Below are 17,732 nucleotides of genomic sequence, written 5' to 3'. Positions count from 1 at the left end.
GTCCCAGCCGCTCAACACTGAGACTCAGGTGCATCTCCCCCCCTCCTTTTTTTTTTTTTTCCTTCTTCTTCTTCTTCTTCTTCTTTCAGGCCACCGATACCATCACAAGCACATCTGGTTCAGAGATTTAAAATTATAGTCTAGCTATACCTCTTGAACACAATATCTTTAAGGGAATCTATACAACGGCTTCGGAGCTCCATTTCATAGATGTCATAATAATTATAAGCATGAACCAGTGCCTTACAAGGTAACAGGTCCTCAATGCCCGCAGCTCCTCCACCATATGTTGCATCGCAGGAGAGCAGGAACAAAGTTCAAGCAGGAAAAGAGTGTGTGTATGCATGTGCTCGTTTATTCATTCCCAGCATGCTCTTATATATCACATGGTAAGCAATCACAATTGCTAATTAATTAATTAAACCCACACAGCTGCAGCTGTAACCCATAGGGTAATCATCATTATACACACCTGTCTGCCTGTTCACAATTAACTGCCCAATGAGAACAAGCCCAAGGCCAGCCCTTCACACACAATTCCCAGCCCAGAAGCCTTCAGCATCTCACATTCAATCCCACACGGGCCCTGCGCCGCAGTCCCCCAGAACTAACCGTGATTACCTCAGCAGGTCCGCAGTACCTGGAGTTCTCTTCCTTCTGGGAGCTCTGACCAGTGGTACTCAGTCACCAGACATCTTCTGAAGCAAAGATTGTTTATTTAGAACTGAAACATTTACAAGAAAAGGTCTGAAATCAATAAACCATCTATCCGCATGTCTAGCTTACCGGGTGTCTATCCATCTTCCATACGTGGATTCTGTTAGGCCCAGACTTCCGACTAACACCCCAAGGCCTCTAGGGTCTGACTGGCATAAGCTGCTCCCTTAACTCACAGACCAGTTCCTGCTGCTTCAGGGAATGTGTTTTTAAGTCCTGCTCAGTCTTTTGACCATCCCCATTCATAAAGTCCAAGTCACATTTTAGCTATTTACCTTTGAATGGCAAAATTCCAGCACTGGCACAATAAGGCTTGCAACTTCATTGGAGACAGGATGCAGGATCCTTGAGGCTAATAGCTTTCCCTGATGTCTTTCAAGAGTATGCTGGGATGTTCTTCCCTAGGAGCTCTTGTCTTCTTCTTGGAGACAGTCCGGATTGAATTAAAGCAAGATAGGTGTAGAACAAATATTCCACTTACCCGAATATAGTTACACTGTCTCTCTGAGTAACAACGTCATATATATTATTTATAAAATTCTGACATAGTCACCCCACATCCGCCACACTCTAGTCAGGGATCTGTCCCAAAGGATACAATCTGCAAATTTGGGTGCCTTCATTTGGGCACTTACACCCATGCCTAACTTGAAGCCTGGGAGCAGCGTACTGAAGCCAGTCGCACTCCCCATGTGCTTGTAGTTAGGAACCTGATGAAGTACCTTGGGGAGCGGAGGCCGTAGATTGGAAATGAGATGCCCAAATGCCCCTTTCAAGTTTCTAATTGCTGCTCTGAGCACTAACCTGTGGGACTTTGTGCCGAAACGCGGGCTGCCTCGCTTGAAACTGGAGCTCGCCATGTCAATCACATAACAAAACAGTGCCAGGCAACTATCCTGTGACAATATGCGCTCAACAAAAAATGCCATAGACTCTGTCCCGTTCAGGTGAAGTGCTTCCTAGCAGCAAAATCCCATGTCAGAGTCTTGTGTTTTTTCTGGTCATTGTAATTGTTATTAACTTAGTACTAAGAAGCAGGGGCCAGCTCCAGTTGCTTGACTTATTCTTTCAAGATGTCGGGAGGACTGCTGGGCAGAGGATTCTTTGGACAAGTTTCCCCATTCCCCACCCTCATTTGCCCCTCTCAGAGCAGGAGGGGGACACAGGCGTACATCATGCAGACATTCTAAAACATTCTGCAAAGCAGTCAAGCCCAGTGCTGTATGCCGAAGGCACCAGGATCCTGTCTCTTCCCTCCTGAAATGACTCATTAGCTACATTTCATTCGTTCCAATTCCAAAATCCTCAAATTCAATTGAGAAAACAGAATCCCTTTGATCGTTCATTGCCTGCTAATGCATAATTGATAACTCAGACTGGAAGAAAAAAAACCCATCACCATTAGCCTTCAATTTAATATGTTCTGGTGCTTCAATTATGCAAAACCCAAACTCTCAAGACCTGACCATATTCCAAAATGAGAGCCAAGAGGGGAAAGAGAAAAACCCAGACTGAATTATTCCAGCTGTACATCGCTTTAAAAGCATAGATGTTGTAAGAATCATATTCAGCACTGAGCAATTCTGTTTGTTTTCTGAGCTGTTGCTTTGTAGAATTCCCAGTGCGTCTGTTAATGACTTCAGAGCAGATAAAAATAGACAGAAACATTCCCCTTTTTCACGATTTTTTGGTCAGGGAATTGTACCAGTCAGTACAATGATGTTTCTGTATTTGGTTGTTTTTGGCCCATGGCACTAAAAGCCTCATGCTATTATATGGCCTACAAGGCAAGCAACTAAGAAAGAACAATTAATGACGAGTCATTTTGTCCTTTGCTTTGGAGAAGACAAATTCTTACTTCTTTTTTAAAAGGATTAAATTATAAATGTTGAGGAGGTGAGAGTGGGGAAGGAAACAGAAGCCCATTTCAAGTTTCTAAGTGCTCATCTGAGCACAGTAATACACAGACATATTTTTCTACCAGGGGACTTCGATGAAAGCAGTGCTACTCGTGTGGACTTGGGTCAAGGTAGCACGCGTGCCTGCGTGATCTCAGGTACATTATGAGCATTCAGGAGTACATATGCAGCACCACAGGTGCTGACTTTTTGGTTTTGCTGGTTCAGGGTCTTCCCCTGAATTCATGGACTTAATGAAAGAGAAGGTCAGGCTGAAGTCAAGGAATCTCCATGGTATCTCTCGGCCTCATCTGTCCTGTTTCTGAACCCAGCAATCCTTGAGAGAAATTCATGCTGGAGAAACCTGGTTTTATTGCAAGACTTGAAATATTTTGGTGAGTTTTTTTTCACCCCAGACGCCAGAGTCAGGTGATGACGGTAGAAGCTCAGCGTGCTGTTTTGTTTTTGTGAAAGGTAATTATCAAACCCTCTTGGCTGGGGAGAAAAGATTGAAATCATGAAAAGACTCTGAGACAAATCAAAAGAATCTCATGTTTATTACATTGCAGCCAACACATGTCGAAGTGTCACGTGGGCCTCATCTCGTTTCCTGTCATCTTTTTACTTTGTTAGACTATTATCCGCGTACAGGGCTGAATCTGGTTTCACTGCTCCGGATTTCCCCCTCCCCAATGGCCCATTCCTAGTGCACCCTGAAATCCCAGGCACACATCGCTGTTGTTATCTAGCACTTAGAAATATGATGATGGGTGCTATAGATATAAATAGAGAAAGACGTAACTCCCCCACCACTACCACAGCCCCCACCCCATATCACTCACCCTCCCTCCATTGTGGTCACTTCCTACAACCCTCCCTTACTCTTATCCCCTCCCACCGCCACACCTTCCTTCCCAGAGTTCCCACCCATGCAAGCAACAGGTCTCGTAATTATGTAGCTCATCGTCTTCATCAGCCATTCGCAACCTTTGATCCAGAGTCCAGCTCTTTTCCTCCAGTCGCTGCATCACCATCTTTGCTGAATTGTCTCCTTTTAATTTTATTTCTCACTGACAGCTGTCAAAAGAAAAATAAACCAACCAAACCCCCTGCACTTCAAATATATTTTAATAATTCACGCTGGACTCCAGTTATGGCAAGTCTGATAAACAAGTATTTAGAATCATTTCCTCTAAGAGCAGAGGCTTTTTAGGAGGGGGAAGTACAATCATTACCTCTAAGAAGATGCATGAATAATACAGTGCCCTCCTCTCGCTTTTATTGTGTGTCTGATTTTCATGAAATCATTCACCATTGCTCCCTTTGCACTTGCTTTAGCAGAAGACACTGGTTTTAATTGGACTGAATATTCAGTTGAGATAAATCCTTAATTCATATGTTGAAAAAGCTTTTACAGAGCAACCAGCTCAGTCTGGACTCCATTATAGAAAGAAGGGGCATTGAAATGAGATTGTTCCAAAAGTCTGTTAAACGCGCAGGGAAAAGAGATTGATTCCACCTCTATAGCATCTCTCTCTCTTTCAGATGACCAAGGACATGTTCGAGATGTAGATGACAACATCCAGCCCTCCTGCATACACCTGTTGTCCGTGAAGCACAAACATGTGAATTTCCAAGTTAATTTCAGACCTGAAAGATGACTTGTTCTGCAGATAGACTGTAACTGAATGCCGGGCTCCCTGAAATAGATTTTATTTACAATATGGAGACACAATGTCTTCCATTTCTATAGCCTCTTTCATTTCTCAGGATGCTTTGCAATCCCACATGGGGTTCAATTTAGCACTACATGTTGTGACAAAGTTCCTCCTCTACCTTGGTGGGTCCTGCGCTTAGTGGTAGATTTGCTCACCTCAGTGATCTTCCCCACAGTCTGGATCAACTCCTCCTGTGTCTGATCAGGAGTTGGGAGGTTTGAGGGGAACCCAGGCCCACCCTCTACTCCGGGTTCCAGCCCAGAGCCCTGTGGATTGCAGCTGTCTATAATACCTCCTGTAACAGCTGCATGACAGCTACACCTCCCTGGCCTACTTCCCCATGGCCTCCTCCAAACACCTTCTTTATCCTCACCACAGGTCCTTCCTCCTGGTGTCTGATAACGCTTGTACTCCTCAGTCCTCCAGCAGCTACACCCTCTCCCTCTCAGCTCCTGGTGCCTCTTGCTCCCAGCTCCTCACACACGCTTCCTCTCCTCTGGCTCCTCCCCGCCTGACTGGAGTGAGCTCCTTTTTAAACCCAGGTGCCCTGATTAGCCTGCCTTGATTGGCTGCAGGTGATCTAATCAGCCTGGCTGCCTTAATTGGTTCTAGCAGGTTCCTGATTACTCTAGTGCAGCCCTTGCTCTGGTCACTCAGGGAACAGAAAACTACTCAGCCAGTGACCAGTATATTTGCCCTCTACCAGACTCCTGGACCCCACTGGTCTGGGTCTGTCACAATGGAAACAGCAGAGAATGTGGGAGCTGGTACAAAAAATAAAAAAAACTCCAGTCATTTTAATCCATATGTGGGGGTTCAGATGCACATTACCTTTCTACCACAAAGGGCTCACTTTTAAATCCTGGTTTAAATCTCCAGAGGAAAATACTCCGGCGATCTCATCCTGATACCCCAGCAGACTCTTGGCAATGTCACTGCCCTTCAGCCTGGACCAAACCCAGAGTTCCTTACTCTGCTCAGAGCTCAGCTGTTGCTTTGCCATGAGCCCCGAGCAAGGCACAGCCGATGGTCAGACTGCCCCACAAGCACCTCAGGAAGCAGCCTGCGGCTCTGGGAAGAACAACCAGCCTTCTGGTTTTTCCCTACTCCATGGAGGAAGCATCCTGCAGGCCTGGTGCGGTGCAGTGCAGACCCCCAGCATTACTATGCTAGCTGGTATATTGGCAGGGTGGAGACCACTCCCCGCCTTATTGTACCCGTTCTTGCCCACTTGCACAAGGTGGATATGTAGCAGACCCTTGGGTGCTTCTCGCCCCACGATGCTCCTACCTGCGATCTGACCTAACAGCCCCGTGTTCAGCCTTGCAAGCCAAGCCAAATTTGGCCCTCTCTTATTACCCAGTCCTTACTCAGGCAAAGCTCCCAGTGATGTCAATGGGTGTTTCATGAGCTTTAACCCCGAGTATTAATAATGATTATGATTCATATTACAACAGGTGTCTGGAGTTCCTAACTGAGATCAGGGCCCCATTGTGTGGTGCTGTACAAACACATGGTAAGGGTAACACATGGCCACCAGGAGCCAACAATCTAAATGGACAAGACAGATGGAGGGAGGGAGGGGGAACATAGGCACCCAGAAATGAAGTGACTTGCCCAAAGACACCAGCCATTTAGTGGCAGAGCTAGGAATGGAAGTCAGGTCTCCAGACTCCCAATCTAGTGCCCAGTCCACTAGCCCACATTACCTCTTTTAATCAGATGCTAACTAGAGGTTACCACACACTCTAGAAAAACACACGAGTCAGCAAACCTGCACTGGTGATCCCCCAAAGACAAACTTCTTCCTGAGGTTTTCTGTTCTGCCGCTGCTCCACCTTGCGGCGTTGAGGGTTCCAGTTCTGGCTGGAAGAGCGAAGCAAGAAAATGAAACAATACAAACATTTGTGTAAACAGTTCCAATTCCTGGAAAAGGTTGAGTTTGGTTCTAAATCTGAATACAGGGGCAGATTTCTTCTAACCTGACCAATTCCCCAGAGCCAAATCCAGGAGCTTGGCTGAAGAGACTGCTTGTTTCCATTCCTGGAGCGGGTGTTTTCCTTATTGTTGTTTGCCTAACTAAAAGGCCAGCATTTTGGATTACGTGCATCCCTGCCTCCACCCCTATTCACTGGAAGAAAATGGGAAACCAGAAGCGATCTAGTATCTTTATATCCTGCCTTACAGTGTTTTGCTGAGGGAGCATGATGATAACTTAATTTTTGTGTGGTTTTTTGTTAACTATTTTCCAGGCATAATGACCCTGGGAACTGTTTGATGGGAGAGGACAGGAGAACGCAGCATTTTCTGCTTTCTCAGCCGGAAAAAACAGAGCCCTGTGTAAATCCCAAGTACGCACACTGAGGTTGAAGCTGAATTTTCAAAGAACTCTTCCCCTGCCCTGAGGCCAGCTCATCCAGAACTCCCAGAAGAAGCCTTGAAGTAGCTGTCACCACAGGCATTGCCTTCTTGCTCTGCATAGTTCTGATGTGCTTTCTCCCAGGCTCCCCGTCCCCCCAAGAGACAGAATGTTTAACTCCAGTGCAATGAAACAAAGACCATGATGGAGTAGCAGCAGCAAGAGTACTCTCTCTGCACTGTGAGAATAAGACAGAAGAGCACAGCATTCCCTTCCTAAATGCTATTCCAGGGGTAGGCAACCTATGGCACGGGTGCCGAAGGCGGCACGTGGGCTGATTTTCAGTGGCACTCACACTGCCCGGGTCCTGGCCACCGGTCTGGGGGGCTCTGCATTTTAATTTAGTTTTAAATGAATCTTTTTAAACATTTTAAAAACCTTATTTACTTTACATACAACAATAGTTTAGTTATATATTATAGACTTATAGAAAGAGACCTTCCAAAAACGTTAAAATGTATGACTGGCACACGAAACCTTAAATCAGAGTGAATGAATGAAGACTCGGCACAGCACTTCTGAAAGGCTGCCAACCCCTGAGCTATTCCAAACAATAATCCATTTGCAATCTAGCTGGAGAGGTAGCGACAACTATAGCTAAGGTTACCAAAGCATTTCCATTTTAAGTCTCTGTTTTTAGTTGCCAACTAATTACTTTATTTGGATGATCCAGCTTCATTTAGGAGTTCTCTTGGGGGTGCTGGGGGTGTGTGTGGACTTGCTACCCAGCATTAACTCTGCAAAGGGGTCCCTGCTTTCTTTAAAGTTTATTTATACACAGATCAAATAAACAGAATTTCAGGCGCTTTCAATTAACTTTGATGCCAAACTTTGATGTTTCCACCCTTTACAGTAATCATTTTTATGTGCATTTAATTTTTTGTAGTCCACACATAAAAAGACCAGCTTCATTTGAAATACAGAGCATTTCCGCTATTTGAAAACCTTGCATTTTTAATTCATTTCTTATCAGTAGCGTACTTCTGGGGCAAAGAGAGAACATCAAGTTTTTAATGTGTTTCAGTTGATTTAAATTAATACTTTATGTTCAGATTCAAAAGAACTGGATAATGGAAGGGGCTCTGACATTTTCCCACTCTCTTTTTCTCCGGCATGCACTCTGTGAAATGGAATGATTATTGCTCAAACCCCCGGTGCTTTGCTTCACGATGAATACCCAAAAGATGAAAATTATACACAGTTTAGTCCACTTCGATCATTGCTCAAAGGCCCAGTGACCGAGCTGGAGAGAGGGGCTGCAGGCTTTCAAGATTAAGATTTAGCAGATGATGTGTCAATCTGCTGCTTAAAGTGTATGTGTAGGGAAAATTATTGATAATGTAGGATTTTCTCACTAGTTGTGTAATTCTAGCCACCTCTGTTCCTAGGAATGTTGAGAGCCAGAGATAAGAATGAAGCTTTTAATGAAAAGGGGCCTGAATGATTTCTATTGCATTTAACAACCACTTCATCACTGTCACTGGGTGAAAGTACTAGATCGGATTCCGTCGCTGACAGCACTGCAGAGCTGCAGGATAGTCATCAGTTAGGAAGCTATACCCCTTTCCTTACCAAGCGAAGGGAGAATGGATTATCTGAGTCAAGTCACATGGAGTCTAGAGAATTATGTCTGTGTGGTGTCATGGTTTCAAAGGCCTCTCAATAAAGAGCTGCCGTCATTGTTTAAGAAGGAAAATTTCAGAGGACTCTGCTAAAAAAGCCAGGAAGTATTTCTGGAAGGGCTCCCGTTCAAAAGCCGTGTGCTTTCCTCCAAGCTAAGCAGCACTACACACCTACCTGTAGCCTCCAGGATGCGCCAAATAGATACATGCATGCCCTCTATGGATTTGGATGAAAAAAGAAAGTCTCTGGTTAGTTCTTGGGGTTTTAGCCATGCTGCTCCTATTTAGAAAATTGCAGCTAAATGTCTAGTCACTAAATCAAGAATATACATATACCTGTAAGCAAGTGCATTCCCACTCTGCTCCTTACACACGCTATGCAGCTGCTCTAAACTTACCCCTTCCTGGAATGTGCCTTTTCATTAACCAAAATATAACATAGTCCTAAGCTTCCTCCTGGGTTTAGCTGGTTCTAGACTTGCACCCTGCAAGACTTTTCTTTCCTTATCCTATCTGAGAGGCACACAGACTTTTTGTATGCTTCAGCTGAAGCTAATAGCATCCACCTGATCTGGCTGTCGAGTGAGTCAGTGGAAGAACACTGCATTTTTGTTCCAAGCACATGACAAATTAGGTCTGGGGAAGCAAATTGTTGGAAATACTCTGGAAGAACATGCTCTTCTATTTCCTTTGTTAGAAGAGAGCTACTGAGGGGAGTGCTTTCTCTGGTTGGATGTAATCAGAGTTGTAAAGCATCCCCCCTTCAGGTCATTGTAAACATGAACAGGATCTGCAAGTGAAGCCTGGGTAATGAGGGAACTAAAAGGAGGAATGTGATTAGCATAGGGGTGACTCAACACCAAAAAAATTACCTGTGGTGGCATTGCTGTTATTGCATATTGGAAGCCAGAATCCATCTAGTCCACTGTCCAAGAAGACCAAACAAAATGGAAACATTTTCCTGTCTAGAGCTGAGGAAAGTGGAGGAGAGGCCTGAGATGGAGACCATTAGTAAATAAGTGGCTGCCTGCAAAACTTGGCAAAGCTGCCTCAAAATGTTTATGCTGTCAATGCTATGGATTATGCTAGTCCGCCAAAACAGTAGCTGTGCCAAAGGAACTACCAATTGTGGGATGCTGCTGGATTTCACCTTGAAGGTATAGATGTAATATCTGAACCAGATTTCATATGCAGGTCTACTTTTTTTAAAAAATTCAGATGTTTATAGTGCTGCCTCAGACAAAAGGATTTAAACTGCTAGAAAACTAAGCAGAAATTGAGAGATGTGTATGAGCTGCAGACGTAAGTTGCAAGGACAACAGCTATCAGTTTGTCCTGACAAACTCAGAACTGAAGCTGAAAATTGACATGAAAACTTCTTTTATTTTGCTCTGGTCTCAAAATTTCCACAGGAAAAAAATCCTGTTTCCAACCAGCTCTCATTTGAGGACTTCCTGCCAAACAAGCTGTCTTTCCTTAGATCCCCAGAAGGCTGGGGATAGATATAAAGCTGAAACAAGCCTCAAATCAGAGCCCCCAAAAGGGGTTAATCCAGCTCAAGGGGACATTTTTGTTTGTTTCTTTGTTTTCAATCCCTCGCTTATGGATCAATCCAATTTACCAGAGGGAAATCTCCTTCAGTAATATTTGATGAAGGGTCTGACCTAGCTTGGAAAGATGTGTATTGCATACTAACTTATGCAGATGATTTGTACACAGACAAATCTTTTTAGGGCCCAAAACTGCAAGGTTGCTGGGTGCCTTCCGCAAATTGCTGAGCGCCTCCAACTCCTTATGGAGTCGAACACAGTCAGCATCGCTCAGGATCAAGTCCTAATCACTATCTGATTGAAAAGCCCAACTGCTAAATGAATAAAATCCCTGCATGCTAGATCAGGACCTAGAAAGATTGCATGCATTGCTGAGAGATTAAGACTATCAAATGAATAAATCCAGAATGTGTTAGATAAAACAAATACCCATTAAAATCTAAATCTCTCTTAACATTGCAAAAAGAAATGCATTCCCAACACAGACACAAAAGGCCCCCAAAGAAACAAATATCCAGCATAAGAACAGATGGAAAAAGACAAGCTAAATAATTGGTTCAAAACCATCCATCCCTGCAAAAGCAGCAAGCACGGGCCCAAAATAACACAGATATCCTCCACGAAACAAGCAAAATACAAGCAAATAACATAGACATCTAAGAACTGATGGGCACAGGTGGAGAATCCCCAATTTTAAATGTAACACTCTGAAGACAAAAGCAGACAACTGCAGCTATGTAAACCAGGAGTTCAGCCTGGTATTGACTCAGTCAGCAACTCAGATGCAGCTGAGATGAGGGCAGCCGTGCCAGATACTTTCCCTTAGCACACTCACCCAAGTCTGAGCTGGGTTGAGCTCGGTCATTTTCACTAGTCCTACTCCCAAACTTCATTGCCTTTAGAAATTATCTTTGGCAAACACTTCCCCTCTAAGAATGCTGCAATCCCAAATGTTTTGCATAGGGTAGAATGGTCTTTATTTTGGCAAGTAAGTTTCAGTCAAAATAGGAAAAGTATTCAAGAAGGTGCCACGTTTTTCCTGTCCACATTTCTGTAGTCAAACTGCACATTTGCCTAAGGCCCCGTCTATACTAAGGAGGAAGCTGTTAGCACAGATGTGTTTAAACATGGTTGCTACTAGCAGTGTACTGACATGGCTTTCCTGAGCCATGTAGACAGAGAAATGTTTCTATCCAGGCTGCAGACTAGCCACAGATAGAATACAGTATGGATAGTATAGTTCTATAATATCTATAACAGAAGGGCAGATGGTTAGCCTGCTCAAACTAGAGCAGATCCGTTGTGTATTAGTACTTTCACAGGGAGAAAATATGAGGCCCAAACGGGCTCTTTAACCTAGAGTAGAAAAGCATAACAAGAACCAATGGCTTAAAGTTAAAGCCAGGGAAATTAAAACTAGAAAAAAGGCACTTTTTTTAAACAGTGAGGTTGATTAATCATTGGAACACATGACCAAGGGAAGTGGGAGATTCTCCAACTCTTTAAGTCTTCACATCAAGCCTGGATGCCTTTCTGAAAGGATTTGCTGTAGTCAAAAGTAGGTCCTTAGGCTCAGGGTAGGGGTAACTGGGTGAAATTCTATGAGCTGTATGTATTATGCAGGAAGTCAAATTAGATGATCTAATGGTTCCTTCTGGCCTTGAAATCTGTGGATTTATGATCATCTATTCTCATGAGTTTTTAGCTGTATCTGCAATAGACCTGGTAAGCAAACCCTTTACCACTTTTGGAGCTGTCCAAAATGGTAGGAACAGGAGCAGATCCATGTTCTAGCGCATAGCATAGCACATTCTAGGTCTGTTCTCGAGCAATCCTACTATTCCTAAGAAATAGGAATTCTTCAATTCTACTGCTTCTTCCAAGGGAATCATAGAAGTGTAGGACTGGAAGGGACCTCAATAGGTCATTATGACAGGGTCAGACCAGATGGCTACAGGAGACTAGTGGAAGGTAGATACATTAGCCCCAGATTAAGCAGGTCCCTTTTCCCTGGGTAAGATAACAGGGACTATTCCAGAACAATAAGGAACCTGCTAGAACCAATTAAGGCAAGCAGGCTAATTAGGACACCTGGAGCCAATTAGGAAGCTACTAGAACCAGTTAAGACAGGTAGGCTAATCAGGTCACCTGGTTAAAAAGAAAGACCTCCCTTCAGTTATGGAGAGGTGCGCAAGGAGTAATAAGGCGTGCTGCTGGAGGACTGAGGAGTACAAGCATTAGCAGGCTTCAGGAGGAAGGTCCTGCGGTGAGGATAAAGAAGGTGCTGGGCGGAGGCCATGGGGAAGTAGCCCAGGGAGTTGTAGCTGTCACACAGGTGATACAGGAGATGTTGTAGACAGCTGCTATCCACAGGGCCCTGGGCTGGAACCCGGTGTTGAGGGTGGGCCTGGGTTCCCCCAAACTCTCTATCTGACACAGGAGGAGTTGACCTGGTCTGAGAGACACACCACTGGGGAAGGTTTAGTTTGGAAAGGGATCTGGCCTGTCCCCAACCCACTATGTGGGACAACAGAGACTGCAGAGATTGTTCTCCGTTTCCTCCATGCTGGCCCGTGATGAGGTTAGCTGAGTGAACAGCAGGTTTGAGCCACTAGCAAAAGCAGCCAAACTGAGGGCTGCTGTGAACCTCTGAGGCGAGCAAATCCGCCAGAAAGCGCAGGACCCACCAAGGCAGACGAACTTTGTCACAGTCATCTAGTCCAGTCCCCTGCACTCCAGGCAGGACGATGTGATAATTAGACTATTCCTGACCGGTGTTTGTCTAACCTGCTCTTAAAAACCTTCAATGACAGAGATTTCACAACCTCCCTAGGCAATTTGTTCCAGTGTTTAACTACTCTGATAGTTGGGAAGTTTTCCCTAATGTCCAACCTAAACTGTCCTTGCTGCAATTTAAGCCCATAGCTTCATGTCCTACCCTCAGAGGTTAATGAGAACAATTTTTCACCATAACAACCTTTTATGTACTTAAAAACTGTTATCATATCCTGTCTGAGCTTCTCTTCTCCAAACTAAAGAAATCCAATTTTTATCAATCTTTCCTCATAGCTCATGTTTTCTAGACCTTTCTCCAATGTGTCCACATCTTTGATGTGGCTTCTTTGATGTCAGTTGGCGCAACGTCAGCTTACACCAGGTGAGAATCTGGCTCTCTATGTATATATCAATTTTCAGCTGTATTAAAGAAAGTCTCAACTCCGGGATGGATCTGGTAAGGCACTAATATCCAACTAGAGGTGTAAAAGTTCCTTAAAGAGAAGATTTTCTCCATCCCCCACAATGCCTCACCTCTGATTTCCAGACACACGTGAACAGTTGCATGGGACTGATCATGAGAATTAAAATTTGCACTGAGTTATTCATGAGAAAGAATTCGGGTTGGTCAACATAACCACTGCTCCTGCACTAGGGCTGGGCTGTGAACCTCTTGCTACTCACTTGAGTCATCTCACTAGAGCCACTCTCTGAGTAAAGTGCCGCTCACCATGAGAAATGGAGACAGAGCCCAGCCCCTATAATTGCAAGCTGCTTAGCTAGGGCATGAAGGATCGTGCAGTGGTTAAGGGTTAAGGCTAGGACTTGGCATGCCCCGGCCCAATCCCTGCTCTACCACATACCGCCTATGTGACCATGGGCAAGTCACTTCCTCTCCCTGTGCCTCAGTCATAAGAACATAGGAATGGCCATTCTGGGTCAGACCAAAGGTCCATCTAGCCTAGTATCCTGTCTGCCAACAGTGGCCAATGCCAGGAGCCCCAGAGGGAATGAACAGAACAGGGAATCATCAAGTGATCCATCCCCAGGCTGTCGCCCATTCCCAGCTTTTGGCAAACAGAGGCTAGGGACACCATTCCTGCCCATCCTGGCTAATAGCCATTGATAGACCTACCCTCCATGGACTTGCTGGTTCTTTTTTGAACCCTGCTAGAGTCTTGCTTCACAACATCCGCTGGCAAAGAATTCCACAGGTTGACTGCGTTGTGTGAAAAAATACTTCCTTTTGTTTGTTTTAAACCTGCTGCCTATTAATTTCATTTGGTGACCCCTAGTTCTTGTGTTATGAGGAGTAAATAACACTTCCTTATTTACTTTCTCCACACCAGTCATGATTTTATAGAGCTCAATAATATCCCCCCTTAGTTGTCTCTTTTCCAAGATGAAAAGTCCCAGCCTTATTAATCTCTCCTCATAGGGCAGTCATTCCATATCCCTAATCATTTTTGTTGCCCTTTTCTGACCCTTTTCCAATTCCGATATATGTTTTTTGAGGCGGGGCGACCACATCTGCACGCAGTATACAAGATGTAGGTGTACTGCGGATTTATATAGAGGCAATATGATATTTTCTGTCTTATCTATCTCTTTCTTAATGATGCCCAACATTCTGTTTGCTTTTTTGACTGTCGCTGCACATTGAGTGGATGTTTTCAGAGAACTATCCACAATGACTCCAAGATCTCTTTCTTGAGTGGTAACAGCTAATTTAGACCCTATCATTTTATATATATAGTTGGGATTATGTTTTCCAATGTGCATTACTTTGCATTTATCAACACTGAATGTCATCTACCATTTTGCTGCCCAGTCGCTCAGTTTTGTGAGATCCTTTTGTAGCTCTTCGCAGACTGCTTGGGAGTTAACTATCTTGAGTTGTTTTGGATCATCTGCAAATTTTGCCACCTCACTGTTTACCCCTTTTTCAACATATTCATAAATGATCTGGAATAGGACTGGTCCCAGTACAGACCTCTGAGGGACACCACTATTTACCTTTCTCCATTCTGAAAATTGACCATTTATTTCTACCCTTTGTTTCCTATCTTTTAACCAGTTACCAATCCATGAGAGCACCTTCCCTCTTATCCCATAACAGCTTACTTTGCTTAAGAGCCTTTGGTGAGGGACCTTGTCAAAGGCTTTCTGAAAATCTAAGAGCACTATATCCACTGGATCCCCCTTCTCCGCATGCTTGTTCACCCCCTCAAAGAATTCTAATAGATTGGTGAGGCATGATTTTCCTTTACAAAAACCATGTTGACTCTTCCCCAACAAATTGTGTTCATCTATGTATCTGAAAATTTTGTTCTTTACAGTTTCAACCAGTTTGCCTGGTACTGAAGTCAGGCTTACCAGCCTGTAATTGCCAGGATCACCTCTGGAGTCCCTTTTAAAAATTGGCATCATCTGTACAATGACAAATGCCCTACCCTGCCTCACAGGGGTGTTGTGAGGATACATACATTACTGATCGTGAGGTTCTCAGATACTACAATAATAGGGGGCTCTCTAAGTAGTTGGATAGATTATGCCACCCTTACACAGCGTGAACTGTACCTTGTATCCACTGCAACCACCCATGGAATAAAGTTCTACTCCGGGCCAGTAGGGGTGGTAGAATCGGGCCCTTTATCCTTAGTGGTTTAAGTAGTCTCACTGCCGATTCCACCTTAAGAGCTTTAGGATACGCACAGCATGAGGGAAGCAGGACTCGCCTGTGCTCAGTCTCAGGCTGTTTCATTATACCTGATTTATGACATGACAGTACTGTTCTAGCTCATAACCTTGAGCTTGTAAAATACACGGGGAAATTTACTAACTACTGTGTTCATCTTAATACACTTGGGAATGTTTAAAGTGCGGGGGGGGGAAGACCCAAGAACTGGAGATTCCTAAAATAGCTAATTAGGAATAACAACCCTTTAATGGCTGGGTGCAGTCCATTCTGTTTTCATCTAATTAAAGTTTTCGTTTACATGGACAGCATACAATAAGGGCTTCTGTTTGCCTTCTTCTGCAGGTGATAATCAATAGGTGATACGTGGATTCATTTTGATGCCTATTAGCTGCTCATGCTGATGCAGTTTTACTTTAATAACATGTACAAATGCCTTCATTCCACTCTGGGCCAGTCTATAGTTTTGATTAATAACTCAGGACAGAAAACTGTTTTGCAACCTCCCATTCAAAGGAATGAAAGGAGAAGCTAATCCAAGCCACCCAATAATTTAGCAGTGACAGAAGCGTCCTCAATTATCGCACTGAAAAAAGGAATCAATGCTGGAATGCAGGATCCAAAGTCAGTGATGGAAGCTCTGGAGAAGAACAGATGATCTGCATCTGGCTCTGAAGGTCACTGTCCTGCTCCCTATCTATAATAGGGTACAATAGTTTGTTACTATTGTATACTGTGTGCCAGGGTATAATAGTCCCTTAGTAATTCCACTCTTGTGAAATTCTTTGGGTCTGATTTTGATCTCACACTGGTATAACCCTGGAGTAACTTCATGAAAGTCAATGGAGCTGAATTCACTTTAAACTAGCATAAGTGAGGGGAGAATCAGACCATTATTTTCCAAATGTATTTACATTCAGCTGAACTTTAAAAGAAATTGAGCAAGTAGTCCAAGTGTATAAAAATAATAATCACCAGAACCTTTTGACTGTGGCATTCTTTTAATCTACATGAGCCACGTTCTTGGATTATTAACAGGAGAGCGACTTCTCAGCTTTACTCTTTATGTTCCATTCCCAGCAGTGAAGCATTTATACTTCACATATCTATATTTCTGAAATTAACTTGTAAGCCTTTCTTGTGGATACCCAACTGTAACAAATTACATTTAGATGGTGTCTATTTCACACCTATATTTTAGCATCATGTACAAATAACACAAAATCAATTCTAATGCTATGGTGTTTTTTCCCCCCCAACTAGAAACCTTTGGATAAAAATGCCACCTTGCATCATACCGACACACACAGCTGGCAGTCTCTAGAGGCATACATAAACATTCATACTGTCCAGCCACACAGTCTTCCCATTGGTTGCAAGAATGCTCTGCTCTTGAAATCAGCAGGGAACTGGGGGAGAAGGGGCAAAGAACATTTCTTACCAAGTCAAATTCTCAACTAATACTCCAAGGTGGGCTAGGTTAGCCCAACTGAACAGAACTGTGACGCTGTCCTTGGCCTGCTCTTTTCAACGGCAGCCTGCCCTCTGTGTTAATGGACACGTTTCTTGAAACAAGAAGAGAATGTTGATGTTAGCGATAGAATACAAAATTAGCTCTGTGGTTGCCGAGTGCACCCTGGAGATCCCCTCTGTTTCTTACTAGAGCCTTAATGCTCAAGAAGTCAGTCTCTGGCTGCAGTTCCAGAAATCACTCCACCCCCTTCCGTTTAAGAGATTTCCCTCTTCCCTTCCCTCCTCTTTTAAGTTGTTTTCCCTAGGTAACACTCCAGCAAACAGTAACTTGGGTAATGACCAATGCAGAGTTGATTATTGTTATTATAGACTCTTATTTTTGTTTAATTAGTAATTATTTTAAATTACATGGCTGAAGTACAGCTGGCTAGATGTCGCTCAGCAATCAATGGCCTGTTCTCTAGAGAGCCAGAATTATAGGGGTATTTTCAGCAAGGTCTATAGAATATATGGCAAAGGACGTCACACTTTTTTTTGTTGTTGTTCATCAAGGATATTAGGCTTAACCTTAGTTCTATTGAAAAGACAGTTCTGCTCGCATAGGACTCTCATCATCCCCCCTGGCTGCTTTTCATAGGGGTTGGCAGAACCTAAACACCACTTCATTTCTCTTGCACCTTTAATCCAAGGATCTCCAAGTGCTTTATGAATGTATCTCGTCATGCCTGTGATGTAGATGGGATTATGTACCTCATAGAGGTGGGTAAATTTGAAGCATTCAGAAGTTTAGTGAGTGACCAAGATCACGCAGTGAGTCAGTGCCGGATACAGCGACAGTGATCGGGGTACTAACTCCCAGAT

The 17,732-nt window shown here is 43.8% G+C and overlaps 1 long non-coding RNA gene across 1 annotated transcript; it reads right to left on the bottom strand.

Moving 5' to 3' along the window:
- Positions 1-3,573: 3,573 nt before the first annotated feature.
- On the bottom strand, positions 3,574-16,969 carry LOC123376641. The gene is made up of 4 exons (XR_006581867.1): positions 16,840-16,969; positions 8,550-8,591; positions 6,108-6,199; positions 3,574-4,216 (listed from the first exon to the last, which is right to left on the bottom strand). It is a non-coding gene; the product is annotated as an uncharacterized LOC123376641 (long non-coding RNA).
- Positions 16,970-17,732: the final 763 nt, after the last annotated feature.

This window comes from Mauremys mutica, chromosome 8, assembly GCF_020497125.1.
Source record: "Mauremys mutica isolate MM-2020 ecotype Southern chromosome 8, ASM2049712v1, whole genome shotgun sequence".
NCBI lineage: Eukaryota > Metazoa > Chordata > Testudines > Geoemydidae > Mauremys > Mauremys mutica.
The sequence above is the reverse complement of the archived record's forward strand: the minus strand, read 5'-3'. Positions and strand labels throughout refer to the sequence as shown.